This window comes from Phodopus roborovskii, unplaced genomic scaffold (genome assembly GCF_943737965.1).
Source record: "Phodopus roborovskii unplaced genomic scaffold, PHOROB, whole genome shotgun sequence".
In the NCBI taxonomy this organism is placed as follows: Eukaryota; Metazoa; Chordata; class Mammalia; order Rodentia; family Cricetidae; genus Phodopus; species Phodopus roborovskii.
The window spans coordinates 1,735,254-1,751,278 of NW_026126470.1; the positions used below are offsets into that span (position 1 = coordinate 1,735,254).

A 16,025-nucleotide genomic window follows, 5' to 3' on the forward strand; every position below is an offset into this window, starting at 1 on the left:
ATTCATAGTGCTGGTGGCACCAGGCGTGGTGACACACACCTTCATCTCAGGGGACAGAGTAGACAAAGGCAGGCAGGCAATCTGTGAGTTGAAGACCAGCTTGGTCTAAAGAGCAAGCTCCGGGCCAGCCAGGGATATACAGTGACACCTTGTCTCAAAAAACTAAATAAACAAAAGTTCTGGCTGTTCTCCCAAAGAACCCGGCAGCTCCCAGCAGTTCACAACTGTCTGTAACTCCAGCTCCAAGGATATGACACCCATTTCAGGTTCCTAAGGCACCCACATACACGTGGGAACACATACTGAAGAACATCAGAATAAAAAGGTAATCCAAATATATCAACAATTACTGTAAGTGGAGGCTAAATGCTGATGCCAAAACACAATACTTTCTAATGCAGTGAAAGCTGAAAGGAAAGGGTCAGAAAACAGGATGAACTGACCAATTACTTAACAAATTGACACTACTTCTATTTTGACAGAAGATAAACTGTAAGACAGAAAGCAGCTGTAAAAGTCGGGGGCATGGGGTTTGAAACCTCAACGCCTACTCGCAGTCCTTTCAACAAGGCCACACCTCCTAATCCTTCTCAAATAATGCCACTCCCTGATGACTAAGCATTCAAATATATGAGCTTATCCGGGCCATTCTTACTCAAATCACCACAGAACTCATGACCCCCCAGATAAAGAAATGAAGAACCCAGAGCCTGTCCCTTGTCAGATAGGACAGAGAGTTCCTGAGTGACCCTTCCTAACTGCAAGGGTCCCACTAATGAGGCCACTGATGACTAAAGATGTTCGTGAAGGTAAATGAGAAGTACTGAGACTTGCAAAAGTGGGCATAAAACAGCCTCCTGGGAAGCACCTGCTCATGCACTAGGCAGATGGCCTCTAGACAGACAGCCTGGCTGCCCATCTGGATGTTTTGTTTGCTTATGTTTTGTGCTGTTTGGGGCACAGGGTGTTCCTATGTAGCCCAACCTGGCTTGAACCACATAGGAACTTGGGTTCTCAATCCTCCTACCACCTCTCTGGTGCTGGAATTTCAGAAGTACAGCACTACACCTATCTTCCTGCTTGACTTCCCAAGCACTAACACTAGAACCTTTTTCAATAAAACCATAATCAGTTTCCTGTTTGGGGGCAGATTCTTATGAGAATTCTTGAGTCTGTTTTTAAATATATTGATTTGGGGCTGGAGACATCACTTATCAGTTAAGAGCAGTTGCTCTTGCAGAAGACCAAGGTTCAATTCCCAGCACCATTCACACTCATCTGTAACTCCAGCTCGAGGGGACGATACCCTCTTCTGACCTTCACAGGCACAACAAGCAGAGTAGGGACACACTTGAATGGCTGAGGGAGGCAAAGCTTTGTAACCCTCTTTGATGGTTTGAAAGGAAATGGCCCCCAACTGGAGTGGTACTACTAGGAAGTGTGGCCTCGTTGGAGGCAAAGTCATAACACATAAAATAAAATGAGTGACTAAGTAAATATGTTGACTTCCTGTTTATTCTGCTCAAGAGAAAATAGCTGTGACGATATTCCTTAGATCACGATGCTATATCCCCTATATGATTATACATGTAATCATGCATTCTACTTTCAGATATTTAGGACGAAGCTAAAATTCATCCTTCAGAACCAGAGATCCTCCTACCTCTGCTTCCTGAGTGCTGAGATCAAAGGTGTGTGCCACCACTGTCCAGCAGTGTAATGTATTTTAAAATACATCCTTCACTGTATAGAGTAGGCCCAGCAGATAGCAGAAAAACTAATGAGATCAAAGTAATACTGGTATTTTCTGACTCTTACAAAGTGACCTATTTTAGAAATCTATTATGAAGTACAAACTGGGTACAAGAAAAGGACTGTTCTTTCTCCACAAATATTTTTCCTTGATAACAAGTTCTACATCTACATGGAAAGCTCTGTCAAACTAGTTTCTTTAAAAACACATTCCTTAAGGCATGGAATATAATCTATTTGACAAGGTCCCTTTAAAAAATAGACTAGATAAAAAAACCAAGGACAGTCTGTACTGGCAAGAGACAAGAAGACTAATAGGTCCTTTCCGTCTATAATTTCTGTGATTCCAGTGTGTTTCACTCCTACAGTAATACTTGTGAGTCCAACGACTTCTCAAAACTATTATTAGTTGCCAAGGAAACACAAAATGTTTGTCAGAATAAATAAGCAAATGGATTGGACCTAAATAGCAGGCTTTTCCTGCTTCCCATGCAATGGTGACACTGTGTTTATGCCTCTTCATTCTCTCCAAGCCACTCTGTTCACCTACTTGGCATGCCTGCTCATGAGAACACTACATCTATCTCACAGAATTACACGGGAAAGAGAACAAGCAATCTCTGTTCCACACAAGATCCTCCCTTCATTCAGTGAAGAGTGAAGCCATGCAATGTTAGGGGATAGCAGGAAGCAGCTGGTTTTGTGACCATTCTATTAAGAATATGTACATATATATGCTTTAAGTGACCCAATGTCTACAGAAAAGCAACCAACATGATTAGAATGTATAAATTTATTTAGGAAGACACATAACACTCACATGCACACATATGACACAGTATGAAGATTCAGTTATTAAAAAATATTTGGCACTATTCATCTGGCAGAAATGCATGTAAATTTCCTTCACTTCTTTTTCAAATTATGAAGATATCTATTATCTTAAAATGAAAGCAAAAACGAACTACTTAAAATTAGTTTTACCCCACCCCCCAAACCAGCACCCCCTAATAAAGCCCTTCTCGTCTCTTGGCCTCGCTCTTGCTACTCTCAGTCTTACCAGCTTCCGAGGGTATCAGCTGCTGTTCTAATCAAAGTCAGTTGAAGTATGAGTAGAAATAGTCAAGGGGCTTATAGAAACTGTAAGCAGTAAGGATACCCCCTGATACAGGCTGTACATAAGAGTGAGAGGGCCTATATGTTTATCTAGGGTCACCGTGATCGGTCTGTCTGCCGGTCTGTCTGTCTGTCTGTCTGCCGGTCTGTCTGTCTGTCTATCTATCTACCTATCTACCTACCTACCTACCTACCTACCTATCCACCCACCCACCCATCCATCCAGGTTCAATCTGCTAACTTTCGCCATTAGGCTCTTTGAGTATGGTAACTGATGCCCTAAATAAGTAGTACGGGGGTGGGATGTATCTGTATCATCAATCTGGGCAGATGTCACCCAGAGAACAGAAAGATGAGTGAAAGGAAGTCTACATTGCTGTACAATGCTGAGTCCCTCACCTTTCTGGGTCAGAGCAAGGGTGACTTGCACCATTGCCCAGATCCATGGCAGTTTCTTGGTACTCAGGGGCAAAGCTGCTTTGCTTAAAGGCTTCATGCGAATACACTGGCACTGAGGACTGTACTGCTGCCAATCCAACATTAACCAAAAACAATGCAGGCTATGAAGAGAAACCACTGACCATGGTAACTCTTATGAAGGAAAACATTAAATTGCGGTGGCTTGCTTACAGTTTAGAGGTTTAGTCCATTATTATCATGGTGAGAAGCAAGGCAGCATGCAGGCCTCTAGGCATGGTTGACTAGGAGGAGGTTGACTCACAGGCAACAGTTAGAAGTCTGAGGCACTGGATGGTATCTTGAGCATATGTGACCTCAGAGCCCACCCCCACAGTGACACATTTCCTCTAACCAGACCACACCTACTCCACCAAGGCCACATCTCCAAATAGTTCCACTCTCTTTGAGAGCCATTTTCTTTCAAACCATGGCTTTACCTCCCTGAACCATCCAAATCTGCCCCTACTCTGTTCAAGTTACCAATCTGAACCAAGTGCTTCATGAAATTTACTGCTTTCCTTTGTTCCTAACAACCATCCTTCCTGATCTTTGGGAGTTAAGTTCCAAGATGTTCTGCATATGCCTGAAGTTAAGAATAGTGGGACAATACTAAACTTTGCATAAATGTTTTTCTTATGGACACATATATTTGATAAATTTTAATTTACAAATTAGGTTTAGCAAGAAATTAACAACAATAAATAATGATAAAATAGAAGAAGTACACCAATACACTATAGTTAGACATTTTAAGGCTTCAGGGTTATTTCAATGTTAACAAAGTCAGAGTTAAGAGAGGGTAGTGTTTTCCCATGTATTATTCCCAGTTATTATCCCCATGTATTATTTCCCATAGTAAAGAGAGAGTAATGTATTTCTATCAGGAGCAAAGAAAGAAAGGCATTATATCCAGAGATATGGCTACTACCTAGTAGTTTGGGACACAGCTCATAGGTAGCAAGATATACTAACCCATTTAGGATAAAGAATTATCGCTGAAAGCTGTGGGCATTTGAAACAGGTTCAGCTAATCATTATTTGATGTCAAAGAAGAAACAGGTAAGGAGAAATATTATCTAAGAAATAACACCTGTCACCTCACGAAGAGGAGTTGGCTTGGCGTACTTAACAGCACACAACAGTTGTATTAAATAGAATGAGATTGGCTTTGTTAATGACATAATAACCTTCATTAGCTGGAGCCACGTGAAATTAAGCCATGGACAACTATTTCTGACTAAGAAGTACAATGAAGGCTGCTAACGCAGCTCAGGTGGTAAAGTGCTTCCCTAGCCTGCAGGAGGCATAAGCCTGGCAAAGCGGTGCACGTGTGTGACCCTAGGCAGGGACTGGTACCAGATCAGCCAGCCCAATCATTCTCAGCTACACAAGTTTGACACTGAGCCACATGTCTCAGGAGAGAAAATTAATTAAAACAGGCTAATCTTTTTTATTTTATTATTTTACCATTCCTTTTCCTGGAATATACTTGACATTTGCCGTCATTGTATACAGTTTTACATCAGGCTTAAATCTTCTTCTTTAGACTAAAAGGGGGAATTGTGGTAGCATCCCGCCTACTCCGTTGGGCGTAGCTTCAGGTGCAGACATGACTGCCTGAAGGTAGAGAAGGGGAGGCATGCACTCTTTTTCAGGTTGTGGGGAGCACTGAAAGGGCAGTAACTGTATAAAAACGGCTAATCTTCCATGGTTAAATTTATTTAATCCTTCCTGGTCTCCAGCCTTGTTATCTAAAAACTGCTTTTCCTATATTAGAAAGTAATTAACTCTGCAGGAAAGCTCTTCTTTGCTAAACAACACCTTAGACCAATTGCTTATTTAGATTGCAAATGCAGATTACTAATTGTAGAGGGGGCCTTACCTTAATGTGTTGCCTTGTTTATTTATAGGAAACTCATAATGATAGAATGAAGAGGAGCATATGATGACTGGCTAGAACTAGACAAGAAAGTGAAACTTTTTCTTAGCCAATTTTAAAGTGCAGTCGTCCTATCTCAACTATTTTCATAATGAGTATATGTAAGAAGGCAGCAAAACCTACAGTTCAAAATGAAATACCCTAGGAAGAGGGGAAGAAACAGAAAAAAAAAATCTACTAATGAGGGCATGAGCGCCAATAAGGAACCACAGTGACTGACTGGAGTTTGCAGATACAATACAGGTGGTACTTGTGTCTGACAGAGACTATTTTTCACAAAGCTTGACTTTGACCTGTAAGAGTATCACTCTGGTTCTCTAATTTTATTGGAGTGTGCATGTTGCTGCCACCTCCTATAAAACTGTCCTGGGGCACATACAAATCCATGATGTCTCCAATGTGAGTATCACCCACAATTATTTAATGCACAGTTAGGGTAGCACTGGAGTAAAATGTGTTATGGTGAGCCTTGGCTTCCCTAGTTCATCGCTTAGTCTGTAAAAGACAGTTGCAAATATCTCAAGTAAATCACAGTAGTCCCTTGCTAATGTCAGACACCACTTAGCAAACCTCTAAAGAATTGAGAACAAGATTACGTAAAAAATTGCTTAAGTCCTTGCACCGTAACTTGCATTACTATGCAGCCTTGGTCAAGGACTCCAGTCTGAATGTGCTTTTTCATCTGAAAAGTATGGATAATTCTATCTCAAAATGTGTTGTGAACATTAAATAATGGCATGCATGTAAAACTCAAAGGATGGCCACTGGCATGATGTAAAAGCTCAATAAACAAGGGTTACTATTGGTTACTGAAGATAGTGCTTACATACCATGACCTTAGTTGGAAAGCTGAATCATAGTGGCCAGAGACAAGTGCCTCAAAGAGCAAGAGGGCACCAAGTAAGGCATACAAGCCTTACTTCTCTTTTTGTCTTGCTTCAGAACCACAGACAAGTCCGTTATCTGTCCAGTTCCTCCATGTTCAGAATATAACTACAGAGGAAGAGGAGTAATTTCACTAGGGGACATAGGGAGTCGAAAGAATGAAAATGCATGAGAAACATGAGTGGAAAACCGTGAGGAGGAAATAGCATCAACTCTTGGGAAATTTTTCATTAAAAGGAGGAAAGCTCAGCAAGCTATGAACTGCTCACTTCTGGATAAAAGTTATTTTATGCTGTAAATCCATATTTCATGTGCCTTTCATCAGTCACTTTATCTCATTTAAAATAGAAAAGGCCCGACCATCTCAATGGGTACAATTAATATGTAGAGGCACCTACCTACAGAAACTAAAAAGAAGCAAAACACACCAACATCCAGTATCAAGACAAGATTACAAAGCAAGTATTAAATTCAAACACGAGTTTTAAATTCACTTGAAGGATACGTTCACTGACTTGTCTTTAAATGGCTGTATGAAAGGTAGCTTGGCTGTCTCAGTAAGAGACTCATTTTTTTTGGTGAAACCCATGCTCTCTGGGGGGGGGGGGGCTGCCCCCAACATCACTAACTGGATATTCTGCAGGCATTCTCTCTTGCACCACCCTCTCCTTGAAAGAAAAAAACACACACCATTTTCATTATTCCTTCTTGACAAACATATGGGAACAATATCTCTACAGACATGTACATCATAATAGGAAGCAATCCTATTTTAATGTGATTTAAAAAGGGGTTTAAAATAGACTCAGCTACTAAAACTACTCATCTGAAGCCTGCAAATAAGGCTGCCACATCTTTAATTTCTTTTGCAGATTCATAGATTTGGGATAGGACTTCTTACTGATGTTCAAGGTAATTAGGAGGTCAGCTCTGACTTACAAGGAGGAAGATTTCTATACAAGGAAATCTGTCCCACATTAGTGGGTAACAGATTTAATCCAGTCGTATTTGGCCAATGTTTTCCTTCTTGTGTCTTTAAGTTTTTGGCTTATTTGGTCGGTAGAACAGACAGATTAAAATGGTTCTGAAGTTCTATTTTTATACATTGTCCTGCAAGTTCAGCACAAAACATTTAATTTCTTTAAAAATATTTTCCCTGCCAAAATATCTTTATTAGTTTGAACTGCTTTCGTTAAGACAGGGGCATGCAGAAATGAGAAGGAGGTTCTTTCAGTAAACACACAGGAAAATAAGATTTCATCTGGCCTTCCCATCACTTGAAGAATTGTTTTGTAGTTACATCATCAGGAAATAAAATACTATCCTCTGAGGACCCCTACTCTCTACAAAGAGAAAAGAGGCTTGAAGTCTACATGCCAAAAAAATAAAAAACCGGACTTCTCCAGTGCATCTCCTGCCTCCTGCAGAAACCCCCAAACAAAAGGAACACAATGTATTTACAAAAGTTTACACAAGAGCCAGGATGTGTATTGAAGAATTTAAAGCAGCAACTTTAGCTGGGAGACCCAGTAGGAGGCTCGACCTTGACCCCCCCCCCCCAGGCCTTGGGCAGCCTGGTAGGAGGGCACGGGTCTTGCCCACCGCCCGCCCCTCCCCGCACCGGGGGCGACTGTGCAGACCCCGCCGGTGTCTGAGGCTGAGGGTCCGGGCTGTCACGGCCCCGCCGCCCACCCGCCCGCCCCGCAGCACATGCCGCGCGCCTTATAAGGCTGAGCGGTGACGTAACGCCCCTAGGCCGGGCGCGCTCGGCCGCCCGCTCGCATTGTTCGGGAGGCTCCCGGAGCGCGCACAGCCGCTCGCAGCGCAACCGCGGCCCGGCTCGCCGCCCCGCCCGGCCCGGCCCGGCGCCCGCAGGTCAGGTAAGCCCGAGAGAGGGAGAGGGAACCGCCGCTTCGGCTCCCGCACGGTCCCCGCCCCCGGCCAGGGGCAAGTGTGTGCGCCGCGCTCCGCACCGGCTCAGCTGCGGAGCGGCGGGCAGGTTTCGCCAAGCGCACTTGGCGCCTGGCAGCTTCAAGCCCTTTTCCAATTCACGAACTTGAAAGTTTTCGCCGGCAGGGAGAAGACATGCCACTTAAGTTTCGGATGGGAGGTGAGGGGTATGGATCCCATAAAGGGCTGGGAACTTCATTGTAACAGCTCTACTCCAGTATCTCATCACCTCAGGACTTCAACTCTTCCAGCTCTTACAAGAGCAGAGTGCGAAATCCTGCCACATGGGATTGGATTTGTTAGCGCCAGCCTTTTCTTTTTCCTTAGAAATCTTAACACAAAAAACATTTTTAAAAACGGAAATACAGTTGGAAGTGGGATGAAATTAACCTTTAAAATAACTTTTTGATGATACAAACAAATCTTTTAACCATTCTGACTTAAATGCATGTCAATCTGTACCAGGAAGTTGTTCCGTTTCTACTTCTTTCTACTTCAACTCTACTTTGTGGAGGGCAATCTGCATTTAAAACATGAAGATATCCTCTGTACATTAATATTTTAGATAGTATATATTTTAAAACCTAAGTTTGAAGGTAGCATCTACAAAATCTTAATTGCTGGCACTTTTAACCACGATTACATCTAAACCTGAAAGGGGATTGCTGTTAGTAAAGATTTACAGTAGAAATGAACATTTGGCAGAGAGTGAAACGCTTCATATTTTACCTTTCAAAATAAAGATCAGCAGAGGAATTTTTTAAATGTCAAGTTTAGCACACTAGAAGAGGAGATGGGAAATGACTTCTCCACCTTTATCGGAACACACAGTGTAAAACAAAACTTCAGGAACCGAAAGGATCATTTCCCCTTTTAAATAGCCTCTGTTTTCCAACTTTGCACAATTAAAGCTTAAACTCCATGGGCTACCATTTATATTGACTTACTGCGAATGGCTGAAAATGCTTTAATAGTTGGCTTTGGAAAGACCAGATAAGCTACTGTTAGAATGTTTAGCAGAAACGTACAATCATTTAGAGGTACAAATGTATATTTTATTTACATTTGTCAGTGAGGGGGGAAGTTAGATGAGTTTTAATATTGGAACAGTATTTTTAATGTGAACAAAATTGAGGTGTCTTAGTAATTTTTGTAGTTGACTTTATAAAGTATATGACACACTATTTTGCTGCCTTTGAGGTTTTTTGATTTGTGATAATTTCATTTAGAGAAGTAAAAGGCTGGTTTTTCTATTCTGAAGAAAAATTACATGTCATCAGGTCTGAAGATAAGCTAAATAAACTCCAAGTTAGTACTAAGAAGTAAGATTCCTCCAAACTATTACTTCAATCCCAGGGAAGTCTCTCATCATGAAGAGGGACCAGCAGCTAGGTCACGTGAAGATGTTCAGAATGGAATAGAAGATAGGAAGGGTTTTTGTTTGTTTGTTTGTTTTTATACACAGTGATTGGAAGCTGAAAATTCCCTGTCTTGGGGAAGAGGAGAATTTGCATTTTCTAAAGTAGTAGAGGAGGGGAACAGAAACCACCAATTACCATAATCTACAGCTCAACTGTTGAAAATCATAACCCCTGTCAAAGCCCTTATATCTGTGTTTCAAAGAGTTTGCCTTTGTTTTTAGGTATACAAACATCAATTTTAAAAACATTTCAATAACATACTTTCTAATATTACACTTTTCATGCATACTAACTTTTAAGTATGTCTGAAAGAACTTACTAAGAACTCTCTTAAAACTGAAAGTTAAACCAAATTTCTCATGGATATACTATCTCAAAGTGGACTGTCTAGGTGAGCATTTCCCAGTTTTGAGGACAATGTTCAAATAAAGTACACTTCAGTCTCAGACTCAGTAAGTTCATTTCCCCTATTATGGCAATCAACCTTAACTGTTACTGGATTTCTGTTGTATTTTCCTAATGCTGTTGATAGACTGTAATAATTGCCAACATGAAAACATGAATCAAATGTTTGTCTTCATTTTCCAGTATTCTTGCAATAGTTGATAGGAAATTTAACACCTCTCTTTCTTTCTCTCTCTCTCTCTCTCACACACACACTGAGACAGAGAGAGACTGACTCAGTGTGATTTCATTTAAGATTCTCTGTTCTGTACCCTCAAAAACAAACAAACAAAACAAACAAACAAACAACCCCCCCCATAAATAAACAGATTTTGAAGTCTAAAGTGAGAATTAGGGAAGAATAAATTTCCACTGCTAGTAGGAAAAATCTTAGATCCTCTTGCTTAAAACAAAGAGAAAGAGGAAAGGAACAGAGAAGAGACTGCATACTGTGGAATACTAATCAGAATAGAAAGCACTGAGGTCTCAGTCTCCCTCAGGCCTGAAAGGTACCATTTGTTCATACAGCCAATCATTACCTTTGAAAAACCTAAGATGCTCTACACCTTATCCTCTTGGGCATATCTTTAATTTCAAGTTATCCTAAGTTTACATAATTTATGGCGGGCTATGAATTTCACTTCACTTTCAACTGATTGCTTAGTTTCTGAGTTTTGTTTAAATAATCTGTAAAGAAGATTGCATCTGCAGCCAGCATCACAGATGTTCAAAGCAGCATTCCTATGGCTGCTTCTGCCATCACTGCAGTATTTCTGAGCCACCAACTTAATGATTTAATTGTGATGTATACTGCAAAGACTATAGTGAGATGATTGCCATTTGTCTTGAATCTATGAGGTTAAGTGATTACTGACAGATCATCACCAACATTGTTGTAAACACTTCCACTTCCGTCTTTTTCATTAAGAATTGAGATTCTCTTTCCCTTATTAATCTGCATTAGCAGTGCCTCTGACTGGGAAAGCTGGGCAAACAATGCTAAGGGGGGGTTGCCAAGCAAACTCCTTGTTAGCCAGAGACAAAACCTCCCTCTTCATGATTGTGTGAAATGTTTCAGCACATTAAGATCAGGTCCCAGCAGTTGCAATTCTGAGTTCAAGAACAGTAAAGGATATATTAGCAGTGTTCTTGTTCTAGTCTAACCTCCCTCACATGCCTATGCTCAAGTGGTCCCAAATAAGTCTAAGTCTTTAAGGTTACAATTATTTTATGATGACAAAGTTAAGGAATGTTTGCACAAGAGAAGAGGTAGAACAGATAGGTAAGTGATCACTGGGACAGACAAGTGCAGACACACATACCCAATTTCTTTCTGTTTGCAATTAGTTAGTCTAGTCCAAAGACCAGTTATCAGCAAGAGACAGAATATATTATATCAGAATAGCAAACATTCAACTGGACAGATATGCATTTAAGACAACAGGTCTCTGTAAATTCTAAATGAGCGATGGGATACCTCAAGCGTGTGTATGTGCACACTGCCAGCTAACACAGCAAAGGATGCCAGCAGAACTTCATAGCTGCAAGTGGCATTGGTCCTCTGATCCAGATGCCTGACATTCAGTGCGCCCTGCACCAGCAATGCTGAGCAAAGGTAAGACTCCGCCACTCTTGGACTGTAGCCCACTATTGGTTTCTCCTTTAATTGGTGCTCAAGAAACAAGCACACAGATCTCAAAAGTAGCCTTGGTACTGTATGTGGCAATTTAGACATTAACAAAATAGGTGGGTGTGCTTTCATTAATAAGTAATGAGAACAAAGAGAGAGGAGTGAGGTGAAATAAGTACAACTTAGTCAGGCCATCTGGATGGCAAGGCTCACCCTTTATTTGAATGTGAGAGTTGCTGTGGAAAGAGTGTGTGCTGACATCATTTTGAACTAATACTATGGTTGACTTTGTTAGTACCAAACACTTTCTACTCCGTCAACCTCCTTAGCTATCAAGAAGCCCTCTTTTGAAAATCAGAGACTTGGTACTTTCAAAACACTCTGCCCTTATCTTTGTAGGCTCTTAGTAACTGGTGATACCTTGCTTCCTTTACCCTCACACATTCATTGTGACGTTCTATCTTTTATCATACATTAACTAGTTTATTGTCTGTATCTGGGATTATAAAGTACTTCAGTGTGGATTTTAGAACCAGCTTTCTCCCTAGCATCCAGGAAAGTATCTAGCTGTCGTTAGTGGGTGTGTCATTAGGACAAGGATGTTAAATTAAATAAATGTATGAGTGAGTAAATGATCTACAACCCAGGAGCTGCTTTGGGCTGAGGAGGGCCCTTCTACATTTTCATCACCAGTCCCAAACAAATCTTTGCCACTACTTGAATTAACCCCAGAACTGACTTACAAATAAAAAGGACTGAAAACAAATAAGAGTCAGATAAAGTCAAGGCAGTGAATCTGCTTTGAACTTGCTCTCCCAGGTATATTGTGTACACAGACTGAGTCAGATGCTTCTCAGCTCTCAGCCCATCTTTTCCTATCTCCGTTAACTCCCTGGTGACTGAGCACCAGGTGAATTGCTGTAGGGCACGAAGGAGCACAGCACAGTAAGGTGGCTTTGTCCTTAATGAAGAATGGATTCCTCTCCATTTCTAATCTCTATGCCTCAGCTCAGGGCCTGGAAGATGCAAGCACGAGGTCAAATAACTCACCCTCCAAGGACCTACGAAGGAGCAGACAATCTTTCCTTTGGATTCTGACTCCCAAGTTTCTGTGTACCTTCTATATCTAAATTTCCATGAGAGGTATTTTTCTAATTCCAAAGTTAGGCATCTCCATTGCCAGCTCTGACTCTAGTGTAGGTCTTTCAGCAACAGCAAACAAACTATGCAAAGAATAAAATAGACTGGCATGTACAGGAAGGGAGTTGACCACATACCATACCCTGTCACCAACCTGACTTTGGACTGATGACAAAGAATAGGACCATCAGTGCCTCTTACACAGAGGCTACAGTGGTTCTTGGTTCCATCTCTGCTTTTCAATAAACTAAGTGAAACACCGTAGATCATAGAGATTAATATGGGAATGTTTTTTTTTGTCATTATTAAATATAGCCTGGCGTAGTAGGTGCATACTTTGGGGAGATAGGATAAGACAGTCAGGAATTCAAGGCCATCCTTGGTTAGAGAACTGGTTCAAGGTCAGCCTGGTAGAGACTCTACCTCAACTGCTTCCTACCCACCAACATATTAAACAACAGAATATAGCTAATTGCTAAGCTTGCTTACTAGTACATCACTGGCACAGACCAACAGTATTCTCTCAATGGGGAAAGTAAAAAGTAAGAACGATAGGCTCTGTCATTCATTCACTAGGCCAGTCTCTTGTAACTTTGATTTCCCCAAACCTCCTAAAAGGGACAATGCCATCTACTCCACATATCTCAGTATTTGGGGAAAGACTGAATAGTGGGCAATAGTCCTTTAGGAATTCTGCTCAAGTAGGGAATGTATATAAAACCCAAGGTATTGATCTTGTTATCACACACACATCAGCTGAAGAAAATTCGGGCCAGACTAACATAAGGACATTAGCCCTACAAGAGCTCCAAATCATTTACAGAGCAGCCTTGGGGACAAGGGCAGTCCTTAAAGATAGGCTGCTGATTTATGGTTGTCCCATGGCCCACTACTCTGGGAACAAAAGTTTAAAGGTGAACTACATTTTTACCCTCCCTTTAAAATTGTTTTAATGCAAATCAAAACAAAATCTCTTGAGCAAATAATAAAAGGAATGTACAATATTCACTGCAGTTGGACAGACTGTCTCAACTGTTAAACTTGAAGGAACTGCTAGAACCAGGAGCACATGGGAAATGTCCTGGTTTCGCTGAACCCAAAGGAATGCAGAGATGTCTCAGTCACTTAGCCTTAGCTTGCTAGTCTGCTAATTGCAAAGAGCAGAAGAGGTGAATCATCCTGGAATTTGTGGGAAATGAATCAGTTTTGGCTAAAGGGAAGATTATCTTTGAAAAACAGTATCGTTTCATTTACTATCAATATAAACTCAATTAATCAACTTTTAAGTAGTATATCATCCTCAAAGGAGATGGAAAGTATTATAAAAATATAAAAACATTTATATATGTAATTATATTATAAATACATATTTTATATATTCATATATATGTATGTATATATATATGTGTGTGTGTGTGTGTACACACATGTTTATACAACAGTATGGGGACCTATCAAATAGAGTATGTCACACACAGTATGTAACCTACCAAATGTTACCTACCAAATAGAGGTAACAACTTTGTCAAGGGATTTGTGGTTCCATTCATCTCTCCCACATTATACCCTGGAAGATTCTTCTTAAAGTCTCATTAAACAATCTAGGTAGAACATACAAAGAATCAAAGGTAGTAATAAGGCTTTCTGATCAGTTCCTCCTATCTGGATCTCATCTAACTTTGCCTCCAAGTGCTTCTCACTCACAGTGAAGGGAGAAGTGATAGAAACTCTGTCTCTAGCGATCTAAAAAGAGGTAATTCTGAGACTTTTAGTCCACTTGTCCCAAGAGATTTATAGTTCAAAAATGTTCCTTCCTGTGTATATAGAATTCAAACATAAGTGAAGGGTATAGAAGTATCAATCCTTTAAGAGCAAACAATATATTAAAAACAAATCAAAAGCAGTACAAGACAACATTCAATAGATTTCATAAAACTAAGGGCTGTGAAGACTGTAAAATAGAAGTCACTGTTAGACAACTGAAAGAACTGTTCACAAAAAGGTAAATATCAATGGATTTCTGAATAGAACACTCCAAACATGTTGTCTATTCCCTGAAATTCTACTACTGAAAAGAGACTAAAGTAAAATTTAAAAATAGAAATTTAAAACCAGATTCTCTCTCTCCACCTCTGTCCCCCCCCCTCTCTCTCACACACACACACACACACACACACACACACACAGAGAGAGAGAGAGAGAGAGAGAGAGAGAGAGAGAGAGAGAGAGAGAGAGGAGAGAAAGATTAGTCAACTCATTAGCTGGCCTTCACAACTACCTGGACTTCCATGGACAGGAAGACGATTTAACAGATTAAGTATTCAAGGTGAAGGGATTATGATTACATGTGATGAGGAAGCAACTGGCACAGTACCCAGAGCAGAGGTTCAGTAGACGCTGTCTATACTGAGTTATGCCTGTTGTCCTACAAGGATCATGTTCCCTTTGCTGGGCTTACTATTCGCTCCACCAGGCTGAGATCCAGGCCTCAAGTCTCAGAAAATGCATGGTAGGATGCAGCCCAGATGAGATCAGGTTCTCTGACACCAGCAATAAAGTAAAGGACTTGGCTTACTAGAGAAATCTACCTTTCTGACCTGACCTCAACCTAACTCCATGATTAATTAACCCTGAGTTCCCTACTGGAAGGCAATCTCTCACCAAGAAGAAAACCACAGCTTTCCTAAAGCTGCTATCATTTGAAGTGTAAGACCCAGGTTACTGGACTATTAAAGTATGGAAGAGAGCAGGTAACACAAAAGGCTTAAAACCTAGCCTGGAACCTGTTTAATCTTGAAAGCTTTGCCACCACACTTCAGAGGCACACAAATGAGAACCTGGGCTAAAGGCCTCTTATCCCAGGTACATGCAACGCTAACAGTCTAGGTGCCTTTCCTTTGGGTGCTAATTTCTCAGTCTCACATATTTTCAATTTGGCATGACATTTTTTTTAAATGCCAGAACATGAGGATTTACTTCTATGCTTTTAACTACACCTGTAACTTTGACTACAACAAATACTTTCTATAGAAAGAAATAAAAATCTGAAGCTCATGCAATTCCATGTAAGGTTCTGAATATAGTTACAAGCCACTAAGGCTTGATGACTCAGACCACCTCTTGACATACTAACTTGTATACATTAAACAGGAAAGGAAGAGGGAAAAAAAAAAATCTCTAAAGGTTACTAGAAGCTTTCATTTTGTGGAACTGAGGTCTGAGGATTGTCCAAAGCTTTCCAGATCTTAGTCATAAAACTACTGCTTTCTTCCTGCTTCTGGGGAGGTGG

The 16,025-nt window shown here is 40.7% G+C and overlaps 2 protein-coding genes across 3 annotated transcripts in view; one reads left to right on the forward strand and one right to left on the reverse strand.

The window, feature by feature from the left end:
• Positions 1-16,025, reverse strand: part of Cmss1 (cms1 ribosomal small subunit homolog) — a 280,080-nt gene that overhangs the window by 227,767 nt on the left and 36,288 nt on the right. The window lies entirely within an intron of this gene.
• Positions 1-16,025, forward strand: part of Filip1l (filamin A interacting protein 1 like) — a 212,618-nt gene that overhangs the window by 182,898 nt on the left and 13,695 nt on the right. The window contains exon 1 of one of the 2 annotated variants that reach the window (XM_051191705.1): positions 7,916-8,031. The exons of the other annotated variant lie outside the window; for it this stretch is intronic. The gene's annotated coding sequence lies outside the window, so the exon portion shown is untranslated. Of the gene's footprint in view, positions 1-7,915; positions 8,032-16,025 lie in introns of those variants that run through there. 2 annotated transcript variants of the gene reach the window in all.